Source organism: Rana temporaria, chromosome 12 (assembly GCF_905171775.1).
Source record: "Rana temporaria chromosome 12, aRanTem1.1, whole genome shotgun sequence".
Lineage (NCBI taxonomy): Eukaryota > Metazoa > Chordata > Amphibia > Anura > Ranidae > Rana > Rana temporaria.
In genome coordinates, this window is record NC_053500.1 from 56,540,292 (window position 1) to 56,555,566 (window position 15,275).

Genomic DNA, 15,275 nt, shown 5'->3' on the forward strand with positions numbered 1-15,275 from the left:
AAATTATTTAATGAATCATGCATTAGTATAAACATGCTTTGTAAATTAATGTGGCACACTTGGTGAACATATTTTATTTACAGTACTTGTTTTAAACTTAATTTTTTTCAAATTTCTTCAGTTGCTTCCTGGTTTCTAGACTAGGCCAATATGATGTCATACACCTCAGGAGTCTTCAGGAGTAGAGGAGGGACTTCAGCTGCTAAACGGCTGCCTTCCTTCACTATTGGGCCGGATAGAGCCCCGACTTCGATCTCCTTATCGGGCCAGACAGAGCCCCGACTGCCATCTCCTTTTTGGGCCAGACAGAGCCCCTCCAACTACCAACTATTGGGCTGGAAAGAGCCCCTTCTATGCTGGTAGTCAGAGGCTCTCCAATGCCCTATCCTCAGTCAGCCTACTCTACAGGCAGAATCTCTTACCTACACCACTACTCAAAGCTGACAAGTATATCTCTCCAGCCACTGGGTGGCACTAACAGAAGTCCACTCACAGCAAGTATCCCTACGTTCACGATAGACTTTATTCCTGTGTACTGCTACTATACTTAAAGCGGTGGTTCACCCTTAGAGGGCATTTTTTAGGCTTAGATTCCTGCTCGTTTTTACTAGGGGAATCGGCTATTTGTTTTAAAATATGAGCATTACTTACCTGTTTACGAGATGCATCCTCTTCGTCGCTTCCGGGTATGGGCTGCGGGAATGGGCGTTCCTTCTTGATTGACAGTCTTCCGAGAGGCTTCCGACGGTCGCATCCATCGCGTCACGATTTTCCGAAAGAAGCCGAACGTCGGTGCGCAGGCGCAGTATAGAGCCGCACCGACGTTCGGCTTCTTTCGGCTACGAGTGACGCGATGGATGCGACCGTCGGAAGCCTCTCGGAAGACTGTCACTCAAGAAGGAACGCCCGCTCCCGAAGACCCATACCCGGAAGCGACGGAAGAAGATGCAGCTCGAAAACGGGTAAGTACGGATCATATTTTAATACAAATAGCCGATTCCCCTAGACCGAACGAGCAAGAAGCTAAGGGGAAAAAAAAAGAAATGGTTGAACTCCCGCTTTAAGTTAACCCTGATGCTCCACATTGTGGCTGTGTATTACCAGACTAAATAAAACCACTTACATTCCCAATTTATCTGAGTCTTCCTACCTGATCTCTGCCAAATTAAAGTTAACTATTAAGAATACCATATCCATAGACTTCCGAAGCTGTGATCCTCACCACCTATTATAGTAACTCTGCCTGAAGCATTACAACCGTCTCCGGGGGAACGGGGTTCAGCTTTAATATATGAACCAAAACTGATTTGAAACACTTGGTACATGAAACTGATAATACGCACTGGAAGTAAATTGCATTGCTGAGAAATGTTGGACACTGTTTTCTTGTACCTGTACCTTTAGTTCATGGACTTGTTTATTTGCTTTATTTTACAATTTAATAATATCTGTTTCTAACTTGGCCAAGTACTGGGCATATGGTGATGTACATTGATTATACAGTGTCAATTTTGTGATGCAAACATGTTGGGTGAGATAATAGGGCAGAGTAATTCAAAGTGCTTTATTCTTTTATTTTTGCTTCCAGGGAATTTTCAATAATGTCATGCAAGGAGCAGACTGATGCTATCCTGTGCAGTCACACAAAAGCAATTATGTTGAGTTGCATTGTACAGTGCTTGCAAATGAGTAGTGTAGCACTACCCCCACAGAAGCCGCTGCTAATAGCTGGTTCTTCCCTAGTGGCACAGAGGCTGCCCACTGCCACAAGCACCAGTCCATGAACACCAGCTCCAATAACTCTATCTATTGGATATCTTTTGAAATCTATTGCTTGCAGAACTGCAGAACCCAAACACTAGAGGGGTTAGGGCATGGGATACTCCAAACCACTGCACAGTAATAGAGGACACTCTTCTTAACGCTCACAATTCAGAACTTTGCTGAGGACAGAGAAATGGCCAGTACAGTGAGACCCTATGAGAGCTGTCTCAGTCCAAGCTACCTCTGGCACTTATAGCCCAAAGGCATACTCAGTCACCGGGAATCAGTTAAAGTGATTGTTAAGCCACTCTGACTACTTTATACTATCCCCCCGGTTCATCATGGCTGCTGAGCCCTGACACCGTGGTCAGTTTACGTGCCTCCATCATCCACTGTCTCCTGTCTGCTCTCCTCTCTGCTCACCCCCCTCCCTACCTGTCAGCTCATGACAGTGCCTGCCCCTGTCCCTCCTGCTGCTGCAATAACAGTGTTATTTTTATACCATCCCCTCTGTGTCCTAATCCTGTGTAATAAATCACACACACACACACACACACACACACACACACAGGGGGGGACAGCATTAGCACACAGAGGGGATGGTATAAAAATAACACTGTTATTTCAGCAGCAGGAGGGACATGGGCGGGCACTGTCTCGAGCTGACAGGTAGGAAGGGGGGTGAGCAGAGAGGAAAGCAGACAGGAGACAGCGGATGATGGAGGCACGTAAACTGACCACAGTGTCAAGGCTCAGCAGCCATGATGAGCCCTCAAGAACAGCTACACAGTCCAAAGGCTACCTCAGAGGGGTAACAGCCCCCCTAAGGATCAGAACTTTTTCAGACTATTTATCAACTCCCCAAACACCTTCTGGACACACCTCTCCAGGGATTAGCCAGACCATGATAAATATTTAGGCAGAGCATTTGAATCTCCCTCCCTATGACAACTTGAGGACAGGTGTAACCCGACACACCAAGCAAAAACATGCCTCTATCCCTAGTAGGTTAAGTTAAAGAAAAATGAGAAATAAATGTTGGGACTTTACTTGAGGCATGTAATGCAGTTTTATATATATATATATATATATATATATATATATATATATATATATATATATATACACATACATACATACAGTACAGACCAAAAGTTTGGACACACCTTCTCATTCAAAGAGTTTTCTTTATTTTCATGACTATGAAATTGTAGATTCACACTGAAGGCATCAAAACTATGAATTAACACATGTGGAATTTTACATAACAAAAAAGTGTGAAACAACTGAAAATATATTTTATATTCTAGTTGATTGCAACTCAGATTAGTTAAACAAGGGAAATAATTATAACAATATTCACCTGTTGTAAAAGGGAGATAATGGAAATTGGAAAAAATTGGGTTAATATACTGAGTTAGAACAGTGGGAGAGGATGCCAGAAATATGTAGTCTTGTAGGATCATTTTTTTTTTCTCCTTGATGGGGGTGGGGCGGACTTTCGGCGCATCAGCGTCATGCTAGCATGCTGCATTCAGGGCGTCCTAGGACGCCATTGATTGCTGCATGGCTTTTCCATCCCGCATGGCTGACTAGATGGGTGGACGCCCACTGAGGTATTTTCCCATCCCATTGTCTGGCCCAATGCGATGATGCATGACGTTAGTGGGGACACGCCCCCAGGATGTGGGTATTTAGTTCGGATGGCCCCGGCAATTTCACTTCACACATTCCCATCTGATGAGAGGCTCCATGTATCCACACTCACTGGTAATTGATTTTTCCTATATAGGACCCATACCCCAGTACCCCATAGTGATTGATAACCTCATTCATTCACTTTTTTTCTTTACCAGTACTCAAATGTGTGCCCCATGTGCGCCCGCCTCACCCTTTGGCATTGTGCTGTGGCTGCTTTTGCCTCATCTGACTGCTGTCCCACGTCTTTCTGTCCTCGGCTCTCCTCATTTGCTGGTCTGTCCCTGGACTAAGGGGGAGATGTCCCTGCTTCAACTCCGGGGGAGACATTTCATTCCAGGACCATCATTCCACTCCTTAGTTTGGAACGCAAAGGTTTACTTCACTTTTGGCCCAACATAAAGGTAATATACCACACAACTAAACTCGCTTATGCTGCTACCATGATAAGATAGCACCTACTCACCTGTATGTTCATCCCTTCCCCCCCCCTCCTCTTTCTCTCTAGCTTATTGCTATGCACCCCACTCCTAATGACTGGCTTTAAACGCCAAGAAACGCGCGTCGAGTCTATGCTCAGGGATGCCAAGATTAAGCTTGCCAAATTATGTGTTCTATTACCATATTGTTTACATCCACCAACTTTATCGGATAATCATGTCTACTGCATCTATATGTCAATTTATTGTGATTGCTTTTAATGGTCATGTCCTGGATTTTTGAATATGTTATATCAATGTTACTGCTGTTAAATCCGATTTGGGGGTCTTAATTAAGACGATCAGATTAGATGGTAGATAAAGATAATAAGGTGCTTTAATTAAGACATTGCAATGGAGAAAGACAACACAGATCTCGGCTACTATAAGCGAGTAAAAGTGAAAGTGTTTCTGAGCTTAAAACTGCGGGATATACAATTTATACGTATGAATATTCATAAGATATGGGTATGTATCAACTGTATTCTAGGCGTAATAAAGGTGTGATCGTATAGTTTTAGTCCAATCAAAGTCCATATCTTCTTTATAGCATGGGAACAGTTAAATGGGGGGTTACATCACGTGACTGGCAGAAAAACCTTCCCCAAGAGTCTTTGGTCAGTTCAAACTGGTTTAGTAGAAAAGTCTATTTTCAACTGGTCTTATCAGTCTTCTGTCTGATTCCCAAGGACAAAACGAAGAAGCTGTGAACATCTGTGAAAAAGCAAACAAAAGTGCATTATCAATCCTTAAAGTGAACGTCTATATTATATATCTATATCTATATTATCAGACCCCTATATTATACTCATTTCCCTCCTCTTGACCCCCATGGCGGGGTCACTACCATATCTTCTCTACCTAGTATGACACCAAAGGGTCCACAGTACTACTTCACATCTATGTGGAGTAAAGTTCTTCTTAGGGTGTATGTGGATACATATCTTTACTCATTCGTATCACCCATCTTGGTATCATACGAAATTTGCTAATCTGACAATCTGATAACACTGTATTTCTTCCTTGGGGGGTCATCTCCCTCAGATCTAACTGTCATTGTATTTCACATTTAGCACACCTAAAAAAACAAATAAACAAGCAATCCTCTAACGATAATTCCTATGAGGACAAAAACATATCTGTTGAATCCATGAAAATGTACCATATCTAAACAGTGTAATCTGAGTTTTTCATATTTCCTATCATAATGTCACATTGTATACCTCTTTTCCTTACTAAACAAGGAGGTATTCCAAAAGGCCTCAAGTTATATTTAGCATAAAATGTATTTTCACAATAATACAACATTTGTGATATTCTTGACATACTAGTTTGGCAGCCTTGTATTGCTTAAACTCAAAATTAAAGTAAACGAGTACTAGGTGTGTGCCCCTTTTTTTTTTATTTTTTTTTTTTATTTTAACTGTCTGGCCTATGTGAACATATCTAGCAATTACTCAAATGGCTCCTTATGCCTGTCAGCATGTGTAATTTGTACAGGTGATTTTCCTCTATAGCCTTGACTAAGATCAAGCAAAGGCATAACAGTAGTTTACTCATCTTTTGAAATTAGCTGTACTTTCTTGCAATGGCTGGCATGTATGCACATCACTTTACAGCAGTAGCAGTTGTCAGGAACACTTGGTAGGGTCCTTCAGACTTTGGTCTCAAAGGTACTTTCACATATTCTTTTATTAGGACCCAATCATCTGGCTGTAAATCATGTGTTCCAATTTCTTGATCTAGAATTGAATAAAAAAAAACTTGTGCATCGCAGTTAGTTGCTTGTATTAGACAATTACATAACAAAACAAAATCATTATACATTACAGCAGTCTGATGTAGAAAATACAACCCTGTCTTAGGTGGGCCCTCAAATAAAATCTCATAAGGGCTCAAATTTTCTGACCTATAAGTAGGGGTAATCCTGATGTTGTAAAGAACCAGAGGCAACAGTTCTGGTCATTGTTTCCTTACTGACCTGTCTTTCCTTTCCTATATTTTTCTATCTTTCCTGAACTCTGAGGATTATAGAGGCATGAAAGGCCTGCTCAATTGCCAAGTCCCTGCATGTAATTTGCATTATCTGTCCACTGAAATGTGTTCCTCTGTCATTCTCTAGGATTTCAGGGACTTCAAGCGGCATATCACTTCGGAAAGGAGTTTCCTTGCTGTTGTCTTGGCATTTGCTTTAGCCACCAGTCAGGCTTCTATTCAGCTTGAAAACATGTCTACCCACAACAAAACATATTGATATTGGCCTGATTTGGGCAATTGGATTTAATTAATCTGAAGTCTTTGGAAAAGGAATAGTGACTCGGCCAAATGTCTTTGTGTTACTCTGGTTGGTTTTCCTGGGTTATTTCTAGCACAGATAATGCATTTCTGGAGTATCGAATAAACCATCCAGCCTTGCTTATGTCTCTCTCCATTGCCTTAGGGCATACATGACTCAGTCCATGAGCTAGTGGCATGATCATCTTCTTCGTTTGAGACCGGACATATATTCCTTTTGCCTTGCACAAGTCCATCTTGATCCTTCTTTGTTCCGTCCCTTTACATGATTTTATTCCAATTGTCAGGTGCAGATTCTTGCACTTTCTTAATCAGTTCCTTTACTTTCAGTATTTGTTCTTTTCATTTCCTTCAATCTGTTACGGGCTTCTTCTTATTCCTTTGCAAAATCATTGATTAGGGTCACGATTGCTTACATTGGTGTTTCGCAAGTCTTCCTGGCAGTATGATCAGACAACTGTTTCCTTTTTCTTCCATGGGTTGTCCTTCAGTATGTGCGTTGACCTTCGGGGTGGCTACTTTCTTTGGGAGGGTGACTGGTTCAAAAAGTTCTTGAACATAATTTCAGTTTTGAATTGGTTCTCTTGCAGCAGTTGTGAGTCTTCTGTTCTTCCTTATGGGTCCATAATCATGGATTACTTTGACAGCATGCTTGATATCAGTGTAAATGTTGGCTGTTTGATCCTTTGCAGTCTCACTAGCTCTTGTGAGTGCTACCACTTTGGCAACCTGCGCTGAAAGTGATGAAGGGAGTAGTTGGATCTCAATCACTTCCTCCAATGTTGTCACCGCATATTCCATTCTTGGGACTCCATCTTTTGTACAGGCATGTACCGTCCACAAACAGGATCAGATAGATGAGGATTTTTAAGAGTAGTGTCCTTTACTGGGGAAATTTGCTGCATTTCTTCTTCCATGAGTTTTAAGCAGATCTGGTCACCCTCCTCTTTGAGGTCTTCTTCTCTCTCTAGGAAAAAGCTGGCAAGCTTGATTGTAGTACATCTTTTCACTTCCATTTCTCCTAATTCAAGCGGTATTGCTTCATAACATCCATTCCAAAGCATAGCTTCTCTTTTGTACAGCACCACTGTCACAGGTTGCAGCTGCAGTTTTCTTTTTGTGTTCTTCCCACAGCATGGATCTTGGTACATCCACCAGCCAAATCTATTTTATACATGGCTTGAAAGGGTTTGCAGTCAACAGGGCAGGATGAAGAGATTTCACACCATTTAAGAATGCAGGATACAGAAAACGTGACAACAATCTTCTGGATAGTCAACCTTCAGGCACCAAACACACGAGAGGATTTATCCGCAGATACGGTCCAGCGGACCGTATCCGCGGATAAATCCTCTCGAGGATTTCAGAGGATTTCTATGCGATGGCGTGTACACACCATCGCATTGAAATCCCCGCTGAAATCCTCTGCCGATGACGTGTCGCACCGTCGCCGCTATTATGACGCGGCGACGGGCGCGACGCTGTCATATAAGGAATTCCACGCATGCGTCAAATCATTACGACGCGTGCGGGGAATCCCTTTGGACGGATGGATCCGGTAAGTCTGTACAGACGAGCGGATCCATCCGTTGGAATGGATTCCAGCAGATGGATTTGTTGTGCATGTCAGCAAATATCCATCTGCTGGAAATCCATCCCAGGGGAGATTTCTCTGCGGATAAATATCCGTTGGCGTGTACACACCATAGGATCTATCCGCAGAAACCCATTTGATGGGATTTATCTGCGGATAGATTCTATGGTGTGTATGGGGCCTCAGAGAAAGACTGTTCAGACAAATTGGACATCTCTTAGTTGAACTTAATTCTAAAGTACTGGCACCAGTCCCATCTTTGCCTTCGTCACCATCTTTTTCTTCATGTTGCTGGTTTTTTAGATAAGCATAAACGCTTGCTCCTCATCCTTCCCACTAAACCTAATAATGTCATTTATCTCAGCAGGATCAGAAATGAATGCAACCATAAAATCACCATCCAAACAAAGGCTATCGTAGCTTTGATTCCTCAACTGCAATTCTGTTATTCCATCATAACGTTAGTTGAAGTGGAAAGCGTAATGTTACAAAACATTCTTTACCATCCGTCTCAGAGATGCACAAATTAACTTCTGTGTGCTCAGAAAGTTCATACTGCTTTACTATTCATTCATCATCTCTCTCTTTCTTCTACTTGCGTCTGTCAGGCAATCTGCATTTTCTGGCCAATCCTGCCACAATTCTAGCATTTCCTGGTTTCTTTTTGAGAAACAGCTCCTTGACCATCATATTGGGCTACAAAAGCATTCAGCCTTTTCTCTTTTCTCACATCCAGCAATCCTCATTAATAATTCTACAACATTCTGTCCACTTTCTTCATAATGCAATTCACTTTAATGTTCCTTTAAACCATTTCCTATTATAGATAAACTTGCCTTTCTCCACTTTCTTGTTTCTTGAAAACATTTAAATAATTATAATAATCATGGCTACCCTTTCTTTCTTTTTTTTTAAAATGAATCCAAGAGTTACATAACAAAAACTAACAATTTAACTAGGATTCCACATTGCCACATAATTAAACATTTCTTAGAACTATCTGGCTCCTTTACACCAGGTATTTGAAGGGGGGAGCATCTCACTCTTTTCTTCACACACTAACCCAAGCACAAAGGAGGGGGGAGGAAACTGCAAAAGGCAGCAGGCTGGTCTCATCATTATCTTACAATCATCCAAAAGTAGCATTGATTTTCTGCTTCTCAAACATTTCTATAACAATGGCATTGCCTGGTCTAATTCTCTAACTTTGACAGGCTCATAATTAGTTAGTTTTATCATGTTGCATACTTTCAAAAATACACATTGTACATTTTTAATTACCTTATTCAACTCTGTCATAAAAATGAACATACACAGATACCCAATTTGATCATAACTCCTGCAGGTACTAGATCAGCTCTGTTTTGGTCCAGCCTATAATAGTCTTGGTGTCATCTTAACCACTGTCCACATCTGTCTGTCATGTCAGTCATAGGACTTACTTGTGCCACTTCTACCTTTCCCGGTTTGAAAGGTCCATGGGAACACCGTACTCCCAATCTAGAGAACTCACTCTCGAGTCTCTACTTAAAAATTTATGGGTCGTCACCCAAAATGTCTCTTGGGCTACACACAGTAGCCATCAAATGGCACTTCTTTTACACTTGGCCACACAGGCCTTACTCGCCACACAGGCTCACTACTACAGTCCTCTGGTCAGACCTTTTCACAAGTCTCATAAAACTATTGACACCCCAAGCATATAAACAAAACATTAGCAATCCACCAACAATGATTACTATAGACTCTATTATTTCTGCAACAAGTGAAGTAGAGGAGTTATTTGGGTCAAACAGTGTAGCATTAACATTACTCTGGTTTGCATTAATTTTATCTCACCATCTCATCAAAGAAAAACAAACACATCAGACGTCAGCCAATAGACTTCAGACACCGACTGGTACTTGCCGTGGTGGGCAGAATGAGTAAGAATAAAAGGTTTTCTTACCGTGGCCACTGGTTTTGCCCACCATGGGTTTCCCATCTCTTTGGTCGGAAGTCCAACGGAACTGAATCCGAGTCACAGGCACCAGCTGTTAAATCCGATTTGGGGGTCTTAATTAAGACGATCAGATTAGATGGTAGATAAAGATAATAAGGTGCTTTAATTAAGACATTGCAATGGAGAAAGACAACACAGATCTCGGCTACTATAAGCGAGTAAAAGTGAAAGTGTTTCTGAGCTTAAAACTGCGGGATATACAATTTATACGTATGAATATTCATAAGATATGGGTATGTATCAACTGTATTCTAGGCGTAATAAAGGTGTGATTGTATAGTTTTAGTCCAATCAAAGTCCATATCTTCTTTATAGCATGGGAACAGTTAAATGGGGGGTTACATCACGTGACTGGCAGAAAAACCTTCCCCAAGAGTCTTTGGTCAGTTCAAACTGGTTTAGTAGAAAAGTCTATTTTCAACTGGTCTTATCAGTCTTCTGTCTGATTCCCAAGGACAAAACGAAGAAGCTGTGAACATCTGTGAAAAAGCAAACAAAAGTGCATTATCAATCCTTAAAGTGAACGTCTATATTATATATCTATATCTATATTATCAGACCCCTATATTATACTCACTACGACTACATGTATTATGCCTTTGTATGCATGATCTCTGTATTATTTATTATGATACACATTATATTATTAAGTTTATATTTGACTTGATGATGGGACTGTGATAGATCTCCCACTGTTGATATCCTTAATAATCTTACAAACCCGTCCATGCCCCATTTAAAGTCCCACAACCCCAATTTTCTTTTGTTCTACCGTTAAGCAAGTGTTTCATGGCCTATAGCCAATCATCGGGAGTAAAAGATGCAAGACTGATCCAAGATGGCTGACCTGCTCAGTTCTTTACTCAGCTCCATGGAGCTGCCGCCTCAGGTTGGGGACGAGGAGAGTCGGCGGAAGGCTCGAGACCAGGCTGCCCGCCTCAAGAAGATGCAAGAACATGAGAAGGGGCAGAAGTTGGAGTTCAGGAAACGGATGGAGAAGGTGATGTCGGAGTTCATACAAGACAGCACACAGACCAAGAAGAAGCTTCAGCCAATGGGGAAGATTGAGCGCAGCATAATACATGACTTGGTGGAGGTGGCCGGACTGACTTAATTTTCCTTTGGTGAGGATGAGGAGAGCAGATATGTGATGATCTTTAAGAAGGAGTTTGCTCCATGTGATGAGGAGCTGGAAGCCAGGGCCGGCCTTTGCGTTGTGCGGGTTGTGCGATCGCACAAGGCGCCTTGGACAATACGGGCGCCGTGCGGCTGTCACATCTCGCCAGGGCACTTGAGGGAAGGGACTGTGAAAAAAAACTGTGACAGACCACTCCCATCACACGGGACCGCTGAGCTGAATGGGCGGGCCATCAGCTCTCCCATAGAACATCATATACACAGAGTGACTGCCTCCAAGCAGCAGCGTGAGTCTTCTCCCTGTCCCTGCTGCTCTGTGAGCTGGTTCCGCCCCCTCCACCTCTTACATCTCTCACTGCAAGTCAGTGCGATCTCATCTCTCCTCACATCCCTCGTTCCTCCCCCCCCTCCCTCACCTGTCCTCAGTCATGGCGGGGTCCGGCTGGAGATACATGCTTTTAAGCTGGAGCCAGAGAAGTTACTGCAAGCAAGTTCACCAAGAGGTCAGATGCAGGGGGGGGGTGTATGTGGACCGTGGAGGGAGTTGGAGCATTCTAAAGTCCAGCCTGGACACTGACATGGCTGGGGGGGGGGCTTTTATACATTGAGGGGGGCTGAGATTTCCTTGGACTCCTCCCTTGTACTTGTAGTGACTGTGTGGCTATTCAGTGCCACAAGAGGTTCAGATGAATGTAGAAATAACATAAGGAACACCCATAACAGAGATCATTAGCACACTACTGGGTTATATTACAACTAAGAACACCAGTGCTGCACATAATTAAAAATGTGCAAACAAAGCAGAATAAACTGATAAAAATAAAAAATTCCTTATATACAGATCAAATTCATCAATAAAGTTCAAGTGAATGTGCACATAACAAATAAATATAATAAGACAACCTTAACCTACTGGATATTGCAACCAAAAGCACCAGTGCTGTACAAAATCTTGATGCAAGGTCTGAGGTGAGCTGTTAGCACATATGGAGTGATCACACCATCATATCTGCATTTCTATCACCGCTGGGATCTGTTTGATGTATTTATTTCCTTGGACACATTGATGTGGGATGTGAAACACAAAAAAGGACACTTTATTGAGGAACTTTATTATCCTATGAAATATATTTGGTTTATCTATTTATTTACCATATTTGCACATATTTAGATGTTTTACAGCACTGGTGCATTTGGTTGCAGTACCCAGCAGGGGCATCTTATTTGGAATTATCTTGCTTTGTTTGCACAATTTTCTAAATTTGCAGCACTGGTGCTTTTGGGTGCAATATCCAGTAGGGTACTATTGATTTTTATGTCTTATATATTTATTTGTTATTTGCCGTGTTGATCATCTATATAGAAAAAGGTATGTCCCGCTAGCATTTTTATAAAACAAACGCCGATTCTCATTCTACTAAATAGCCTAAATGCAATGATACATTTTATTTTTTTAGGTGAACCTCCACTTTAAGCAGCGCACATAGCAAAATATGGCCTATCATGAAAGGGGGGTAAATCTTACAGAGGTCCAATTTTTTGCCCAGAGTTTATTTATACTTCAGGCAGTCTGTAATTGGCCTGTACTGGTACCATGTACCCCCGGCTATGTCTGCACCTCTGTCATATGGAAAACTCATACAGAGGATCACTTCATGTTTGTGACACCCCAGGTTTATTGCCTGAAGTATAAATAAACTCTGGGCAAAAAAAATTCACGGTTTAACCACGTGACCTCTGGAAGATTTACCCCCCATGACAGGCAATTTTTTGCGATGTGCACTGCATAACTTAACAACTGCGCGGTCATGCGACGCTGTACACAAATAAAATTTGTATTTTTTTTCTCTGTGGTATTTGATCACCTCTGCGTTATTTTATTTTTTCCGTGTTTTTTTTGTTTTTGTTTTAACAAAAGACCAAATAAAAAAAAAAAATGTTTTACTTTCCGCTATATAACATATCCAATTTTTTAAAAGTTTTTTCATAAATTTAAGCCAGGGGTCTCCAAGCTTTCTAAACAAAGGGCTGGTTTACTGTGCTTCAGGCTTCAGGAGGGCCAGACTGTGGCCATTTGGAGTACAAAATGTCCTGATGTCAGTGGGGAAAAAACAATGCTCCATCTTTGGTGTCAATGGGAGAAATTGTGCCCCATAATTGGTGTCAATGGGAGTAATGGTTGCCCCATAATCGGTGTTGTCAGGAGAAATTGTGTCCCATCATTGGTGTCATTGAGAGAAATTGTGTCACATCATTGGAGTCATTGGGAGAAATTGTGCCCCATTATGGGTGTCATTGGATGAATTGTGCCCCATCATTGGTGGCAGTAGGAGGAATTGTACCCAAGGGCTGGAATAAAAGCAAGCAAAGGGCCACATCTGGCTCCCTGGCCGCAGTTTGGAGACCTCTGATTTAGGTCAATGTTGTTGGTACAAAATATTCTAATAAGTGTCTACAAACTATGGGATATATTTATGGAATTTTTTTTTCTAGTAATGGCGGAGATCAGCGACTTATAGCAGGGCTGCGATATTGTGACTGACAATCTGATACTTTGTGGGAACCAGTGACACTAATACAGTGATCACTGTACTAATGACACTGGCTGGCAAGGGGTTAATCATCTAGGGCAGGGGTCTCCAAACTTATTAAACGCAGGGCCAGTTTACTGTCCTTCAGACTTTAGGGGGCCGGGCTGTGGCCACTGGAAATAGCAAAAATGTTCTGGTATCAGGAGTAAACAGGAGTAAACAATGCCACGTTTTTTAGTGTCAGTAAGAGGAGGAATTGTGCCCTTTTGTTGGTGTTATTAGAAGGAAATTGTGCCCCATTGTTGGTGTCATTAGGAGGGATTGTGCCCCATTGTTGGTGTCATTAGGAGGAATTGTGCCCCATTGTTGGTGTCATTAGGAGGAATTGTGGCCCATTTTTTATGTCAGAAGATGAAATATTGCCCCAAGGGCCAGATAAAAGCAAGAAAAGGGCCACATCTGGCCCCTGGGCCGCAGTTTGGAGACCCCCTAATCTAGGGCAATTAAAGGCTTAACTGTTATTTGAGCGTTATTGAGGCGTTATTCAAGCGAAGCCTCATCTGCATTCCCAATGTGCAGGTAAAGCACCGCTAAGACCCTAACGTTTTAGGACGTTTTTGCAGTGCCTCAGTGTGAAAGGGTAAGGCGTTTTTACAGCGCTTTCAATTCATTTCAATGGAGAGGGGCGTTTTTGGAGCGTTTTTTTCAGCGCCCAAAAGCTGCTCCATAGATGCTGTTTACAGGACTCCGTGTGAAAGGTCCATTGAGACGCACTTAAATTGTTTGTTTATTAAAACAAATTATTTGTTACAAATATTTTTTTTCTCTTTGTGTATGTTTAGGTGACCAGGGGGCGAGGGGGTGACGATGGGGGGCGTCACAAGATTAGCTTGCACAGGGCGCCTGAACACCTAAGGCTGGCCCTGCTGGAAGCGTATCGGAAGGGGGAGGAGTGGGGCCCGGTAAAGGCGGAGGAGAAGAAGAAATTGAAGGAACAAGTCCAGAAGGAGGCAGAAGCTGATGCCCTGAGAGGTCCATCCTGCGTCAACCCTAAAAAAAAAACTGACTACAAGGACAAATACAGCCACCTGATCAAGAAGATAGTAGCCAAGGATGCTGCCCACACGCTGGAAAACAACAAGGCCTATGGCTGCGTTCTCGTCTCTAACCAGTGAGACACGCGCTCCATCGAGGAAGCTATGAATGAAATACGTGCAAAGAAGCGTTTGAAACACGACAATGGAGAGTCTGCATCCGGAACCTCCTAAACCAGCTCTGAGGATTACCGAGACTGAGATATGAAAGTTTTTACCAGCTAGTGGTTTTAATACTCGTGGATTCTTTTATTTTGTTCCTTCTCAGTACATCAGTTAAAAAAAATATATACCGTGTTTCCCCGAAAATAAGACCGGGTCTTATATTAATTCTGGCTACACAAAACACACTAGGGCTTATTTTCAGGGGATGTCTTATTTATTTATGGTATGTACAGCTCTGGAGTCAGCATTGTGAAATTCTGTAATCCCAAAAATAAACCTTTGTTTAAAGACCTTATAAAATGATGTAATCCGTTCTGTAAAAAGATAATGTCATGTGCAGTGTGTCTCCTTGTGTAACATTATTGTGGAAAATACCTTATTTACAGTGCCGCTTGCCGCTGTAGCTCTTCTTCCCTACTCCAAATACTGCAGAGGGAGGGGCCAAGATCCCCAATGACGTCAGCCCCACTCTGAGTACTGCAGTGGGTAGGGGCTTAATAAAGTTTTATTGAAAAA

The 15,275-nt window shown here is 42.1% G+C and overlaps 1 pseudogene; it reads left to right on the forward strand.

Moving 5' to 3' along the window:
* The first annotated feature begins 10,640 nt into the window (after nt 1-10,640).
* LOC120918737 lies at nt 10,641-14,783 on the forward strand (annotated as a pseudogene).
* The last annotated feature ends 492 nt before the right edge of the window (nt 14,784-15,275 follow it).